At 34.8% G+C, this 17500-nt stretch overlaps 1 long non-coding RNA gene across 1 annotated transcript; it reads left to right on the top strand.

Annotated features, from left to right (window-relative positions):
* The first annotated feature begins 4937 nt into the window (after positions 1–4937).
* LOC127918416 (uncharacterized) lies at positions 4938–6056 on the top strand. Its single transcript, XR_008099933.1, has 3 exons — positions 4938–4982; positions 5418–5515; positions 5884–6056. It is a non-coding gene; the product is annotated as an uncharacterized LOC127918416 (long non-coding RNA).
* Positions 6057–17500: the final 11444 nt, after the last annotated feature.

Raw genomic sequence — 17500 nt, 5'->3', positions numbered from 1 at the left:
AAATATACTGATTAATCAAAAGTTAAAGTGTAAATCATTTCCTTATATTAAGCAAAGCAGACGGTAGCATTTTCTTGTTTTCAAACGATGCATTTGTGTTTAGTAGAGCTCAGATCAGAGGCAGTAGGAATGACCAGGGATGTTCTCTGTTTAGTAGAGCCAGATCAGAGGCAGTAGGTATGACCAGGGATGTTCTCTGTTTAGTAGAGCCAGATCAGAGGCAGTAGGAATGACCAGGGATGTTCTCTGTTTAGTAGAGCTCAGATCAGAGGCAGTAGGAATGACCAGGGATGTTCTCTGTTTAGTAGAGCTCAGATCAGAGGCAGTAGGAATGACCAGGGATGTTCTCTGTTTAGTAGAGCCAGATCAGAGGCAGTAGGAATGACCAGGGATGTTCTCTGTTTAGTAGAGCTGAGATCAGAGGCAGTAGGAATGACCAGGGATGTTCTCTGTTTAGTAGAGCCAGATCAGAGGCAGTAGGTATGACCAGGGATGTTCTCTGTTTAGTAGAGCCAGATCAGAGGCAGTAGGTATGACCAGGGATGTTCTCTGTTTAGTAGAGCTCAGATCAGAGGCAGTATGTATGACCAGGGATGTTCTCTGTTTAGTAGAGCCAGATCAGAGGCAGTAGGAATGACCAGGGATGTTCTCTGTTTAGTAGAGCCAGATCAGAGGCAGTAGGTATGACCAGGGATGTTCTCTGTTTAGTAGAGCTCAGATCAGAGGCAGTAGGAATGACCAGGGATGTTCTCTGTTTAGTAGAGCCAGATCAGAGGCAGTAGGAATGACCAGGGATGTTCTCTGTTTAGTAGAGCCAGATCAGAGGCAGTAGGTATGACCAGGGATGTTCTCTGTTTAGTAGAGCCAGATCAGAGGCAGTAGGTATGACCAGGGATGTTCTCTGTTTAGTAGAGCCAGATCAGAGGCAGTAGGTATGACCAGGGATGTTCTCTGTTTAGTAGAGCCAGATCAGAGGCAGTAGGTATGACCAGGGATGTTCTCTGTTTAGTAGAGCCCAGATCAGAGGCAGTAGGTATGACCAGGGATGTTCTCTGTTTAGTAGAGCCAGATCAGAGGCAGTAGGTATGACCAGGGATGTTCTCTGTTTAGTAGAGCCAGATCAGAGGCAGTAGGTATGACCAGGGATGTTCTCTGTTTAGTAGAGCTCAGATCAGAGGCAGTAGGAATGACCAGGGATGTTCTCTGTTTAGTAGAGCTCAGATCAGATGCAGTAGGTATGACCAGGGATGTTCTCTGTTTAGTAGAGCCAGATCAGAGGCAGTAGGAATGACCAGGGATGTTCTCTGTTTAGTAGAGCCAGATCAGAGGCAGTAGGAATGACCAGGGATGTTCTCTGTTTAGTAGAGCCAGATCAGAGGCAGTAGGAATGACCAGGGATGTTCTCTGTTTAGTAGAGCCAGATCAGAGGCAGTAGGAATGACCAGGGATGTTCTCTGTTTCGTCGAGCTCAGATCAGAGGCAGTAGGTATGACCAGGGATGGTCTCTGTTTAGTGGAGCTCAGATCAGAGACAGTAGGTATGACCAGGGATGGTCTCTGTTTAGTGGAGCTCAGATCAGAGGCAGTAGGAATGACCAGGTAATAAGTGTGTGAATTTGAATATTTTCCTTGTCCTGCTTAGCATTCAACATTGTAACGAGTACTTTTGTGTGTCAAATGTTGCCTATAAAATCTTTAGTACCTCGGCATTGTGTTATATATTAGAATGCCTAATAAACAACTATGTTGTTTACATTAACAATATTGTTTTGTCAAAATAAACTGTTACCTGCATCTGTATGCAGACGCTACAGTTGTTTACTATATTGCCCCCCCTGCTGATCAGGCTCTATCTGAACTACAGTATGCTGATCGGGCTCTATCTGAACTCCAGTATGCTGATCAGGCTCTATCTGAACTACAGTATGCTGATCAGGCTCTATCTGAACTACAGTATGCTGATCGGGCTCTATCTGAACTACAGTATGCTGATCGGGCTCTATCTGAACTACAGTATGCTGATCGGGCTCTATCTGAACTACAGTATGCTGATCGGGCTCTATCTGAACTTCAACAATAACCATTAGAGGTAAGAGTTGGTGTTATCATACACAGTCTCAGGGATGGCTAGCTCTGGGAATTCCTTTGGTCTGTACAGAGTTATGTAAATCAGCTCTTTGCACCTACCTTGTTACTTACTTACTTGCTTCCAAACTTCTCTAAAGGTTGATGTTGTGGTGCCTCTGGGTTAATTCAGACTGCTGATTGAGGACTGGTTACAATTTACTTATGAAACCAGGACTTCTTGAAACCATTCAGTCATGGATGTATGTAAACATATTTACCACGTATTGCTTGTTACAGAAGACTACTGTTGTCCATTGAATAGCCATTCATCACTGTTACACCTCCTTGATGTGATGGTTTTCTATATCTGTACACAGTGTGATTAGTGGTTTCCATAAAGTTATTACCCCTAAACCAGAATGTTAAAATGACCTTTATGATATTTTGTACCACTATTACTTTGGGGTTGGAATCCCCCTCTGTCAACATCCACACTGTGAACACATCTTTAACATTCATGAACCTGCAGCATCTTCATCCCTGAACTAGCAACAATAACTATTGTCTATTGTTATTCTCAATGACCTTCCTGGCCATATGAAATCCTAGCTAAATACAATGTTGGCGCCAGTTTTCATGTCTTTGGTTATGCAAACATTTGTTTATTACATTATATTTCTCATTAAGAATAATGTTGTTTTAATTCTGTATGGGTCACGTCTGGCTTTGGTCAGGTGTTCTCTTATGGGTCAATGATTGTAATTAGAATATAGTAACGATGCTCTGTCCTCAATCACTTCCAATGCCTTTGGAAAGTATTCAGACCCCGTGACTTTTTCCACTTTTTGTTACGTTACAGTCTTATTCTAAAATTGATTAAATTAAACAATTTTCTCAGCAATCTACAAACAATACCACATAATGATGAAGCGATAAAAGGCTTTTAGAAATTTTACCAAATTTATTTAAAATAAAAACATAAATCTTATTTACATAAGTTTTTAGACCCTTTGCTCTGATCCTCGGAATTGAGCTCAGGTGCATCCTGTTCCCATTGATAATCGTTGAGATGTTTCTACAACTTGATTGGAGTCCACTTGTGGTAAATTCAATTATTATTGGGCTATTGTGTGTCGATTGATGAGGAACAAATTGAATGTAATACATTTTAGAATAAGCTGTAATGTAACAAAAGGTGTCTGAATATTTTCCGAAGCCACTGGACAAACATCACATTGAATATTCAACTCATTTTTAACAAAAAAGCTCCATGAGGAAGAAAGGATTCCCAGATGATCTTTAGATGTTCTGTCTTCAGGATGCTCTGGGTTGATGGCTGTTGGAGAGTGGAGGGGCAGTTGAGTGAGCTGAGGCCTTTATTGCCCTTCCTATGGGAGCCTGACAGCTTGTGACATCATGAGAGAGAGTGAGAGAGGGTCGACCTGTAAGATATTCTGTGTTATAAACGTACTTCTACTTGAAGAGGTTTTTGACCCTTCAGGGACCTAATATCTAATATATATTCTACGTTTAGTTTTTAAAGGTTTCTGATTTGTCCCTGTTTTTTCTGGTTTTTCGCTCTCAAAATCACACTGTTAGTAGACAAACAACAACATTGGATGTTATAAGTCCCCAACAATACTTCAACCACATCAGAGACCACTTTTGAAGTCTGAGAAAATAGAAAACAAATCTTAGATATTTTAATTTATTGGGTGAAGATAACAACAACTTGCAGGCAGTAGGTTCAGAATAACTACGGCAAAAAATGAAAACAAATTATATCACCACCCAAAAGGGCACTTCAGAGACAGGAAGGGCAAAGGGGCATCTTTCTCTACACAGGTAGAGTCCTATCTGTCCATGTCACCTTTTCCAAAGTGGGCACTGCTTCATGTGGCAACATCAACACTCACCTAAATAGTCCATATGCCACTGGGTGAGAGAAGTTTTCATTATTTTTGGCCAGCATTATGTGAGGTGTTATTATGTGTTGTTAGTGATGAGCCGTGGTCAATTTAGCTTGGAATATGCCACCCTCGTCAATCTGTCACCTAATCCTGTCTAATGGGCAGGCCAATTCTGGAGGAAAGTATTGGCTGTAAGAAGTAAGAGAACACATAACATCTGGTTGTTTTTAAATTACTTATAACATTGCTTGCCAGAATAGACGTTGTAATGGATTTTTTCCCCCAGTCTGCGTTACCCACTCCAGTCAGCAGGCGGCGATGTGAGTCTTTCGGGTGATGCTTCTGCGTGACGTATAATCTAGTGGACGGAACAGTAGGCGTCTTCAACAGCGACAAAGGGCTTTCTGATTCACCCATCGCGGTGGTTTGCTAGCAAACATAAAACTGAAACGTTTAAGATCTTTAGACCAATCAAATATTGTGTATATTAATCTTAGTGTTTAGAACATCATACTGTTTACCTATCTACTCGTTCATTTAAACGCAATTTGCTTGTTAAATTAGCAAATGTGTTACATTGGTTCTGCACTAGGCTAATCTCCCGGAGCATTTTTTATTTATTTCACCTTTATTTAACCAGGTAGACTAGTTGAGAACAAGTTCTCTTTACAACTGCGAACTGGCATGAGCTCACTAAACTTGAAGGAGAAAGAAGCCCGATGAAAGGAGAAAGAAGCTTTCAGGATGAAAAAGGAGGAAGAGGAGGCTATCACATTGAAAGAAGAGGATGATATTACAGTGAAAGAGGAAGATGGGAAAGAGGTTGTCAGAGTGGAAGAGGAGGAAGTAGAAGCTTTCAGAATCAAAAAGGAGGAAGATGCCATAACATTGAAAGAAGAGGAAGAACCTTTTGGCGTAAAAGAGGAAGAGGAGGCTATCTCAATTAAAGAGGAGGAAGACATTTTGGGAGTGAAAGCGGAGGAGACTGAAGATCCGATTAACACCAGTGAGTACTGTCTTAAACAGGGGCACAACCTATGCAGTTGTTGAACTAATGTGGGGTTTTTAAGGGGCATTCTACTGAAGTTCTACACTTGAATATGTTGTTCAGTACTGTATAAATTGTTTAAGGGGCAATCTGCCATTGGTACATATAGTTTTGGGACTTTTAAATGAGATATATTGAATTCTCCGGGTGGTCTATATTAAAGTACACTTCATCTAAAATAATAGGCTTTTAAAATTCAATATAGGTGCATAATGTCTACTTAAAGGCACCCCTTTTGTGGAACGACCCTTTAACACAGACAATATTGTACAAAATCATGATGAAAGTGGCCATTTTAGGACTTTTTAGATATATTCATGCCTCTTGTAAGACTCTGTGATTGCAATAGAATATCATAAGTTTACCATATTTTTGATGTTCTCATTCACACAGGAGAGAGACATGACTATTGTGGATCCTCTGGGAAGCCTCAACAACATCCTGATGCTGACGAGGAAGAGAAGAGTCTCTCCAGATCAGAACACCAGATGGTACAGCTTGGTCTGGTCTAGCATACAGCTTGGTCTGGTCTAGCATACAGCTTGGTCTGGTCTAGCATACAGCTTGGTCTGGTCTAGCATACAGCTTGGTCTGGTCTAGCATACAGCTTGGTCTGGTCTAGCATACAGCTTGGTCTGGTCTAGCATACAGCTTGGTCTGGTCTAGCATACAGCTTGGTCTGGTCTAGCATACAGCTTGGTCTGGTCTAGCATACAGCTTGGTCTGGTCTAGCATACAGCTTGGTCTGGTCTAGCATACAGCTTGCTCTATCTGGGTCTGGGCTGGGTTTCTGTAAAGCACTTTATGACAACAGCATCCATAATGATATGTGTCTGTGTCCCCTCTTTATGGTTACCAGGACAACGCTAGCCCCTCCTCCCTCCTGGAGTCCCCATGTCGTGTCTCTCCCAATAGCACCTTACTGCTGGGTATGAAGAGGTTGTCTGTGCTGCTGGTGGACTGCAGGAAAACAACAGGGCTGAGTGGAACTGTGAGAGGAGGAGAAGAGAAGAAAGGATCAGATTTGTCACATCAAAGTAAGTGCTGTAGTTTAGTTTGAACAAATACAATAGATCTGCCCACCGGTATCTGTTACCAGGACAACCAGTGGAGTTTTGTTGGTTGACAGGAAGATAGACTGGTGGATATGGATGTTATGAATATCATAACACTGAAAAAGGATTCTGCCAATGAAAAGAGAGAAACCAATAGACCATATAAAACCTTGATGAAAGTTAGCTTTAGAGAGAAACCAATAGACCATATAAAACCTTGATGAAAGTTAGCTTTAGAGAGAAACCAATAGACCATATAAAACCTTGATGAAAGTTAGCTTTAGAGAGAAACCAATAGACCATATAAAACCTTGATGACAGTTAGATTTAGAGAGAAACCAATTGACCATATAAAACCTTGATGAAAGTTAGATTTAGAGAGAAACCAATAGACCATATAAAACCTTGATGAAAGTTAGAGAGAAACCAATTATAAAACCTAGAGAGAAACCAATAGACCATATAAAACCTTGATGAAAGTTAGCTTTAGAGAGAAACCAATTGACCATATAAAACCTTGATGAAAGTTAGATTTAGAGAGAAACCAATTGACCATATAAAACCTTGATGAAAGTTAGATTTAGAGAGAAACCAATAGACCATATAAAACCTTGATGAAAGTTAGCTTTAGAGAGAAACCAATAGACCATATAAAACCTTGATGAAAGTTAGCTTTAGAGAGAAACCAATTGACCATATAAAACCTTGATGATGAAAGTTAGCTTTAGAGAGAAACCAATAGACCATATAAAACCTTGATGAAAGTTAGATTTAGAGAGAAACCAATTGACCATATAAAACATTGATGAAAGTTAGATTTAGAGAGAAACCAATAGACCATATAAAACCTTGATGAAAGTTAGATTTAGAGAGAAACCAATAGACCATATAAAACCTTGATGAAAGTTAGCTTTAGAGAGAAACCAATAGACCATATAAAACCTTGATGAAAGTTAGCTTTAGAGAGAAACCAATAGACCATATAAAACCTTGATGAAAGTTAGATTTAGAGAGAAACCAATTGAACATATAAAACCTTGATGAAAGTTAGCTTTAGAGAGAAACCAATAGACCATATAAAACCTTGATGAAAGTTAGATTTAGAGAGAAACCAATAGACCATATAAAACCTTGATGAAAGTTAGCTTTAGAGAGAAACCAATAGACCATATAAAACCTTGATGAAAGTTAGCTTTAGAGAGAAACCAATTGACCATATAAAACCTTGATGAAAGTTAGCTTTAGAGAGAAACCAATTGACCATATAAAACCTTGATGAAAGTTAGATTTAGAGAGAAACCAATTGACCATATAAAACCTTGATGTTAAGTTAGATTTAGAGAGAAACCAATTGACCATATAAAACCTTGATGAAAGTTAGCTTTAGAGAGAAACCAATTGACCATATAAAACCTTGATGAAAGTTAGCTTTAGAGAGAAACCAATAGACCATATAAAACCTTGATGAAAGTTAGCTTTAGAGAGAAACCAATTGACCATATAAAACCTTGATGAAAGTTAGATTTAGAGAGAAACCAATTTGAACATATAAAACCTTGATGAAAGTTAGCTTTAGAGAGAAACCAATTGACCATATAAAACCTTGATGAAAGTTAGCTTTAGAGAGAAACCAATAGACCATATAAAACCTTGATGAAAGTTAGCTTTAGAGAGAAACCAATTGACCATATAAAACCTTGATGAAAGTTAGATTTAGAGAGAAACCAATTTGAACATATAAAACCTTGATGAAAGTTAGCTTTAGAGAGAAACCAATTGACCATATAAAACCTTGATGAAAGTTAGCTTTAGAGAGAAACCAATAGACCATATAAACCTTGATGAAAGTTAGATTTAGAGAGAAACCAATTGACCATATAAAACCTTGATGAAAGTTAGCTTTAGAGAGAAACCAATTGACCATATAAAACCTTGATGAAAGTTAGCTTTAGAGAGAAACCAATAGACCATATAAAACCTTGATGAAAGTTAGCTTTAGAGAGAAACCAATTGACCATATAAAACCTTGATGAAAGTTAGCTTTAGAGAGAAACCAATAGACCATATAAAACCTTGATGAAAGTTAGCTTTAGAGAGAAACCAATTGACCATATAAAACCTTGATGAAAGTTAGCTTTAGAGAGAAACCAATTGACCATATAAAACCTTGATGAAAGTTAGCTTTAGAGAGAAACCAATAGACCATATAAAACCTTGATGAAAGTTAGATTTAGAGAGAAACCAATTGACCATATAAAACCTTGATGAAAGTTAGCTTTAGAGAGAAACCAATTGACCATATAAAACCTTGATGAAAGTTAGCTTTAGAGAGAAACCAATAGACCATATAAAACCTTGATGAAAGTTAGCTTTAGAGAGAAACCAATAGACCATATAAAACCTTGATGAAAGTTAGCTTTAGAGAGAAACCAATTGACCATATAAAACCTTGATGAAAGTTAGCTTTAGAGAGAAACCAATTGACCATATAAAACCTTGATGAAAGTTAGATTTAGAGAGAAACCAATTGACCATATAAAACCTTGATGAAAGTTAGATTTAGAGAGAAACCAATTGACCATATAAAACCTTGATGAAAGTTAGCTTTAGAGAGAAACCAATTGACCATATAAAACCTTGATGAAAGTTAGCTTTAGAGAGAAACCAATAGACCATATAAAACCTTGATGAAAGTTAGCTTTAGAGAGAAACCAATTGACCATATAAAACCTTGATGAAAGTTAGATTTAGAGAGAAACCAATTGACCATATAAAACCTTGATGAAAGTTAGATTTAGAGAGAAACCAATAGACCATATAAAACCTTGATGAAAGTTAGCTTTAGAGAGAAACCAATAGACCATATAAAACCTTGATGAAAGTTAGATTTAGAGAGAAACCAATTGACCATATAAAACCTTGATGAAAGTTAGATTTAGAGAGAAACCAATAGACCATATAAAACCTTGATGAAAGTTAGATTTAGAGAGAAACCAATTGACCATATAAAACCTTGATGAAAGTTAGCTTTAGAGAGAAACCAATAGACCATATAAAACCTTGATGAAAGTTAGCTTTAGAGAGAAACCAATTGACCATATAAAACCTTGATGAAAGTTAGCTTTAGAGAGAAACCAATAGACCATATAAAACCTTGATGAAAGTTAGCTTTAGAGAGAAACCAATAGACCATATAAAACCTTGATGAAAGTTAGATTTAGAGAGAAACCAATAGACCATATAAAACCTTGATGAAAGTTAGCTTTAGAGAGAAACCAATTGACCATATAAAACCTTGATGAAAGTTAGCTTTAGAGAGAAACCAATAGACCATATAAAACCTTGATGAAAGTTAGATTTAGAGAGAAACCAATAGACCATATAAAACCTTGATGAAAGTTAGATTTAGAGAGAAACCAATAGACCATATAAAACCTTGATGAAAGTTAGCTTTAGAGAGAAACCAATAGACCATATAAAACCTTGATGAAAGTTAGATTTAGAGAGAAACCAATAGACCATATAAAACCTTGATGAAAGTTAGCTTTAGAGAGAAACCAATAGACCATATAAAACCTTGATGAAAGTTAGCTTTAGAGAGAAACCAATTGACCATATAAAACCTTGATGAAAGTTAGCTTTAGAGAGAAACCAATAGACCATATAAAACCTTGATGAAAGTTAGCTTTAGAGAGAAACCAATAGACCATATAAAACCTTGATGAAAGTTAGCTTTAGAGAGAAACCAATAGACCATATAAAACCTTGATGAAAGTTAGCTTTAGAGAGAAACCAATTGACCATATAAAACCTTGATGAAAGTTAGCTTTAGAGAGAAACCAATAGACCATATAAAACCTTGATGAAAGTTAGCTTTAGAGAGAAACCAATAGACCATATAAAACCTTGATGAAAGTTAGCTTTAGAGAGAAACCAATTGACCATATAAAAACCTTGATGAAAGTTAGCTTTAGAGAGAAACCAATTGACCATATAAAACCTTGATGAAAGTTAGATTTAGAGAGAAACCAATTGACCATATAAAACCTTGATGAAAGTTAGATTTAGAGAGAAACCAATAGACCATATAAAACCTTGATGAAAGTTAGATTTAGAGAGAAACCAATTGACCATATAAAACCTTGATGAAAGTTAGATTTAGAGAGAAACCAATAGACCATATAAAACCTTGATGAAAGTTAGCTTTAGAGAGAAACCAATAGACCATATAAAACCTTGATGAAAGTTAGCTTTAGAGAGAAACCAATAGACCATATAAAACCTTGATGAAAGTTAGCTTTAGAGAGAAACCAATAGACCATATAAAACCTTGATGAAAGTTAGCTTTAGAGAGAAACCAATTGACCATATAAAACCTTGATGAAAGTTAGCTTTAGAGAGAAACCAATAGACCATATAAAACCTTGATGAAAGTTAGCTTTAGAGAGAAACCAATTAGACCATATAAAACCTTGATGAAAGTTAGATTTAGAGAGAAACCAATTGACCATATAAAACCTTGATGAAAGTTAGATTTAGAGAGAAACCAATTGACCATATAAAACCTTGATGAAAGTTAGATTTAGAGAGAAACCAATTGACCATATAAAACCTTGATGAAAGTTAGAAGAGAAACCAATAGACCATATAAAACCTTGATGAAAGTTAGAAAGAAACCAATTGACCATATAAAACCTTGATGAAAGTTAGATTTAGAGAGAAACCAATAGACCATATAAAACCTTGATGAAAGTTAGATTTAGAGAGAAACCAATTGACCATATAAAACCTTGATGAAAGTTAGCTTTAGAGAGAAACCAATAGACCATATAAAACCTTGATGAAAGTTAGCTTTAGAGAGAAACCAATAGACCATATAAAACCTTGATGAAAGTTAGTTTAGAGAGAGAAACCAATTGACCATATAAAACCTTGATGAAAGTTAGCTTTAGAAGAAACCAATTGACCATATAAAACCTTGATGAAAGTTAGCTTTAGAGAGAAACCAATAGACCATATAAAACCTTGATGAAAGTTAGCTTTAGAGAGAAACCAATAGACCATATAAAACCTTGATGAAAGTTAGCTTTAGAGAGAAACCAATTGACCATATAAAACCTTGATGAAAGTTAGCTTTAGAGAGAAACCAATAGACCATATAAAACCTTGATGAAAGTTAGATTTAGAGAGAAACCAATTGACCATATAAAACCTTGATGAAAGTTAGATTTAGAGAGAAACCAATTGACCATATAAAACCTTGATGAAAGTTAGCTTTAGAGAGAAACCAATAGACCATATAAAACCTTGATGAAAGTTAGATTTAGAGAGAAACCAATTATAAAACCTTGATGAAAGTTAGCTTTAGAGAGAAACCAATTGACCATATAAAACCTTGATGAAAGTTAGCTTTAGAGAGAAACCAATAGACCATATAAAACCTTGATGAAAGTTAGCTTTAGAGAGAAACCAATAGACCATATAAAACCTTGATGAAAGTTAGCTTTAGAGAGAAACCAATAGACCATATAAAACCTTGATGAAAGTTAGCTTTAGAGAGAAACCAATAGACCATATAAAACCTTGATGAAAGTTAGCTTTAGAGAGAAACCAATAGACCATATAAAACCTTGATGAAAGTTAGATTTAGAGAGAAACCAATAGACCATATAAAACCTTGATGAAAGTTAGCTTTAGAGAGAAACCAATAGACCATATAAAACCTTGATGAAAGTTAGCTTTAGAGAGAAACCAATTGACCATATAAAACCTTGATGAAAGTTAGCTTTAGAGAGAAACCAATTGACCATATAAAACCTTGATGAAAGTTAGATTTAGAGAGAAACCAATTGACCATATAAAACCTTGATGAAAGTTAGATTTAGAGAGAAACCAATAGACCATATAAAACCTTGATGAAAGTTAGCTTTAGAGAGAAACCAATAGACCATATAAAACCTTGATGAAAGTTAGCTTTAGAGAGAAACCAATAGACCATATAAAACCTTGATGAAAGTTAGCTTTAGAGAGAAACCAATAGACCATATAAAACCTTGATGAAAGTTAGCTTTAGAGAGAAACCAATTGACCATATAAAACCTTGATGAAAGTTAGCTTTAGAGAGAAACCAATTGACCATATAAAACCTTGATGAAAGTTAGCTTTAGAGAGAAACCAATTGACCATATAAAACCTTGATGAAAGTTAGCTTTAGAGAGAAACCAATTGACCATATAAAACCTTGATGTAAGTTAGCTTTAGAGAGAAACCAATTGACCATATAAAACCTTGATGAAAGTTAGCTTTAGAGAGAAACCAATAGACCATATAAAACCTTGATGAAAGTTAGATTTAGAGAGAAACCAATTGACCATATAAAACCTTGATGAAAGTTAGCTTTAGAGAGAAACCAATTGACCATATAAAACCTTGATGAAAGTTAGCTTTAGAGAGAAACCAATTGACCATATAAAACCTTGATGAAAGTTAGATTTAGAGAGAAACCAATTGACCATATAAAACCTTGATGAAAGTTAGATTTAGAGAGAAACCAATTGACCATATAAAACCTTGATGAAAGTTAGCTTTAGAGAGAAACCAATTGACCATATAAAACCTTGATGAAAGTTAGCTTTAGAGAGAAACCAATAGACCATATAAAACCTTGATGAAAGTTAGATTTAGAGAGAAACCAATTGACCATATAAAACCTTGATGAAAGTTAGCTTTAGAGAGAAACCAATAGACCATATAAAACCTTGATGAAAGTTAGCCCAATAGACCATATAAAACCTTGATGAAAGTTAGATTTAGAGAGAAACCAATTGAACATATAAAACCTTGATGAAAGTTAGCTTTAGAGAGAAACCAATAGACCATATAAAACCTTGATGAAAGTTAGTTTTAGAGAGAAACCAATTGACCATATAAAACCTTGATGAAAGTTAGCTTTAGAGAGAAACCAATACCCCATATAAAACCTTGATGAAAGTTAGCTTTAGAGAGAAACCAATAGACCATATAAAACCTTGATGAAAGTTAGCTTTAGAGAGAAACCAATAGACCATATAAAACCTTGATGAAAGTTAGATTTAGAGAGAAACCAATTGACCATATAAAACCTTGATGAAAGTTAGCTTTAGAGAGAAACCAATTGACCATATAAAACCTTGATGAAAGTTAGATTTAGAGAGAAACCAATTGACCATATAAAACCTTGATGAAAGTTAGATTTAGAGAGAAACCAATTGACCATATAAAACCTTGATGAAAGTTAGCTTTAGAGAGAAACCAATAGACCATATAAAACCTTGATGAAAGTTAGATTTAGAGAGAAACCAATAGACCATATAAAACCTTGATGAAAGTTAGATTTAGAGAGAAACCAATTGACCATATAAAACCTTGATGAAAGTTAGCTTTAGAGAGAAACCAATTGACCATATAAAACCTTGATGAAAACCAATTGACCATATAAAACCTTGATGAAAGTTAGCTTTAGAGAGAAACCAATAGACCATATAAAACCTTGATGAAAGTTAGCTTTAGAGAGAAACCAATAGACCATATAAAACCTTGATGAAAGTTAGCTTTTAGAGAGAAACCAATTGACCATATAAAACCTTGATGAAAGTTAGATTTAGAGAGAAACCAATAGACCATATAAAACCTTGATGAAAGTTAGATTTAGAGAAAACCAATTGACCATATAAAACCTTGATGAAAGTTAGATTTAGAGAGAAACCAATTGACCATATAAAACCTTGATGAAAGTTAGAGAGAAACCAATTTAGATGAAAGAAACCAATTGACCATATAAAACCTTGATGAAAGTTAGATTTAGAGAGAAACCAATAGACCATATAAAACCTTGATGAAAGTTAGATTTAGAGAGAAACCAATTGACCATATAAAACCTTGATGAAAGTTAGATTTAGAGAGAAACCAACAGACCATATAAAACCTTGATGAAAGTTAGCTTTAGAGAGAAACCAATAGACCATATAAAACCTTGATGAAAGTTAGCTTTAGAGAGAAACCAATTGACCATATAAAACCTTGATGAAAGTTAGCTTTAGAGAGAAACCAATAGACCATATAAAACCTTGATGAAAGTTAGCTTTAGAGAGAAACCAATTGACCATATAAAACCTTGATGAAAGTTAGCTTTAGAGAGAAAAACCAATAGACCATATAAAACCTTGATGAAAGTTAGCTTTAGAGAGAAACCAATTGACCATATAAAACCTTGATGAAAGTTAGCTTTAGAGAGAAACCAATAGACCATATAAAACCTTGATGAAAGTTAGATTTAGAGAGAAACCAATTGACCATATAAAACCTGAAAGTGATGAAAGTTAGATTTGATGAAAGAGAAACCAATCGACCATATAAAACCTTGATGAAAGTTAGCTTTAGAGAGAAACCAATAGACCATATAAAACCTTGATGAAAGTTAGATTTAGAGAGAAACCAATAGACCATATAAAACCTTGATGAAAGTTAGATTTAGAGAGAAACCAATTGACCATATAAAACCTTGATGAAAGTTAGCTTTAGAGAGAAACCAATAGACCATATAAAACCTTGATGAAAGTTAGCTTTAGAGAGAAACCAATAGACCATATAAAACCTTGATGAAAGTTAGATTTAGAGAGAAACCAATTAGATTTAGACCATATAAAACCTTGATGAAAGTTAGCTTTAGAGAGAAACCAATAGACCATATAAAACCTTGATGAAAGTTAGCTTTAGAGAGAAACCAATAGACCATATAAAACCTTGATGAAAGTTAGATTTAGAGAGAAACCAATAGACCATATAAAACCTTGATGAAAGTTAGCTTTAGAGAGAAACCAATAGACCATATAAAACCTTGATGAAAGTTAGCTTTAGAGAGAAACCAATTGACCATATAAAACCTTGATGAAAGTTAGCTTTAGAGAGAAACCAATTGACCATATAAAACCTTGATGAAAGTTAGCTTTAGAGAGAAACCAATTGACCATATAAAACCTTGATGAAAGTTAGATTTAGAGAGAAACCAATAGACCATATAAAACCTTGATGAAAGTTAGCTTTAGAGAGAAACCAATAGACCATATAAAACCTTGATGAAAGTTAGATTTAGAGAGAAACCAATAGACCATATAAAACCTTGATGAAAGTTAGCTTTAGAGAGAAACCAATAGACCATATAAAACCTTGATGAAAGTTAGCTTTAGAGAGAAACCAATTGACCATATAAAACCTTGATGAAAGTTAGCTTTAGAGAGAAACCAATTGACCATATAAAACCTTGATGAAAGTTAGCTTTAGAGAGAAACCAATAGACCATATTTGATGAAAGAGAAAACCAATAGACCATATAAAACCTTGATGAAAGTTAGCTTTAGAGAGAAACCAATAGACCATATAAAACCTTGATGAAAGTTAGCTTTAGAGAGAAACCAATTGACCATATAAAACCTTGATGAAAGTTAGCTTTAGAGAGAAACCAATAGACCATATAAAACCTTGATGAAAGTTAGATTTAGAGAGAAACCAATTGACCATATAAAACCTTGATGAAAGTTAGCTTTAGAGAGAAACCAATTGACCATATAAAACCTTGATGAAAGTTAGATTTAGAGAGAAACCAATTTGACCATATAAAACCTTGATGAAAGTTAGCTTTAGAGAGAAACCAATTGACCATATAAAACCTTGATGAAAGTTAGCTTTAGAGAGAAACCAATAGACCATATAAAACCTTGATGAAAGTTAGCTTTAGAGAGAAACCAATAGACCATATAAAACCTTGATGAAAGTTAGCTTTAGAGAGAAACCAATTGACCATATAAAACCTTGATGAAAGTTAGCTTTAGAGAGAAACCAATAGACCATATAAAACCTTGATGAAAGTTAGCTTTAGAGAGAAACCAATAGACCATATAAAACCTTGATGAAAGTTAGCTTTAGAGAGAAACCAATTGACCATATAAAACCTTGATGAAAGTTAGCTTTAGAGAGAAACCAATAGACCATATAAAACCTTGATGAAAGTTAGATTTAGAGAGAAACCAATTGACCATATAAAACCTTGATGAAAGTTAGATTTAGAGAGAAACCAATAGACCATATAAAACCTTGATGAAAGTTAGCTTTAGAGAGAAACCAATAGACCATATAAAACCTTGATGAAAGTTAGCTTTAGAGAGAAACCAATAGACCATATAAAACCTTGATGAAAGTTAGCTTTAGAGAGAAACCAAAAACCTTGAAAGTTAGATTTAGAGAGAAACCAATATAAAAACCTTGATGAAAGTTAGATTTAGAGAGAAACCAATAGACCATATAAAACCTTGATGAAAGTTAGATTTAGAGAGAAACCAATTGACCATATAAAACCTTGATGAAAGTTAGCTTTAGAGAGAAACCAATTAGACCATATAAAACCTTGATGAAAGTTAGCTTTAGAGAGAAACCAATAGACCATATAAAACCTTGATGAAAGTTAGATTTAGAGAGAAACCAATAGACCATATAAAACCTTGATGAAAGTTAGATTTAGAGAGAAACCAATTGACCATAAAACCTTGATGAAAGTTAGATTTAGAGAGAAACCAATTGACCATATAAAACCTTGATGAAAGTTAGATTTAGAGAGAAACCAATAGACCATATAAAACCTTGATGAAAGTTAGCTTTAGAGAGAAACCAATAGACCATATAAAACCTTGATGAAAGTTAGATTTAGAGAGAAACCAATTGACCATATAAAACCTTGATGAAAGTTAGCTTTAGAGAGAAACCAATAGACCATATAAAACCTTGATGAAAGTTAGATTTAGAGAGAAACCAATTGACCATATAAAACCTTGATGAAAGTTAGCTTTAGAGAGAAACCAATAGACCATATAAAACCTTGATGAAAGTTAGCTTTAGAGAGAAACCAATATAAAACCTTGATGAAAGTTAGATTTAGAGAGAAACCATATAAAACCTTGATGAAAGTTAGCTTTAGAGAGAAACCAATAGACCATATAAAACCTTGATGAAAGTTAGCTTTAGAGAGAAACCAATAGACCATATAAAACCTTGATGAAAGTTAGCTTTAGAGAGAAACCAATAGACCATATAAAACCTTGATGAAAGTTAGCTTTAGAGAGAAACCAATAGACCATATAAAACCTTGATGAAAGTTAGCTTTAGAGAGAAACCAATTGACCATATAAAACCTTGATGAAAGTTAGCTTTAGAGAGAAACCAATAGACCATATAAAACCTTGATGAAAGTTAGATTTAGAGAGAAACCAATAGACCATATAAAACCTTGATGAAAGTTAGCTTTAGAGAGAAACCAATAGACCATATAAAACCTTGATGAAAGTTAGCTTTAGAGAGAAACCAATAGACCATATAAAACCTTGATGAAAGTTA

This window comes from Oncorhynchus keta, unplaced genomic scaffold, assembly GCF_023373465.1.
Source record: "Oncorhynchus keta strain PuntledgeMale-10-30-2019 unplaced genomic scaffold, Oket_V2 Un_contig_14136_pilon_pilon, whole genome shotgun sequence".
NCBI lineage: Eukaryota > Metazoa > Chordata > Actinopteri > Salmoniformes > Salmonidae > Oncorhynchus > Oncorhynchus keta.
The sequence above is the reverse complement of the archived record's forward strand: the minus strand, read 5'-3'. Positions and strand labels throughout refer to the sequence as shown.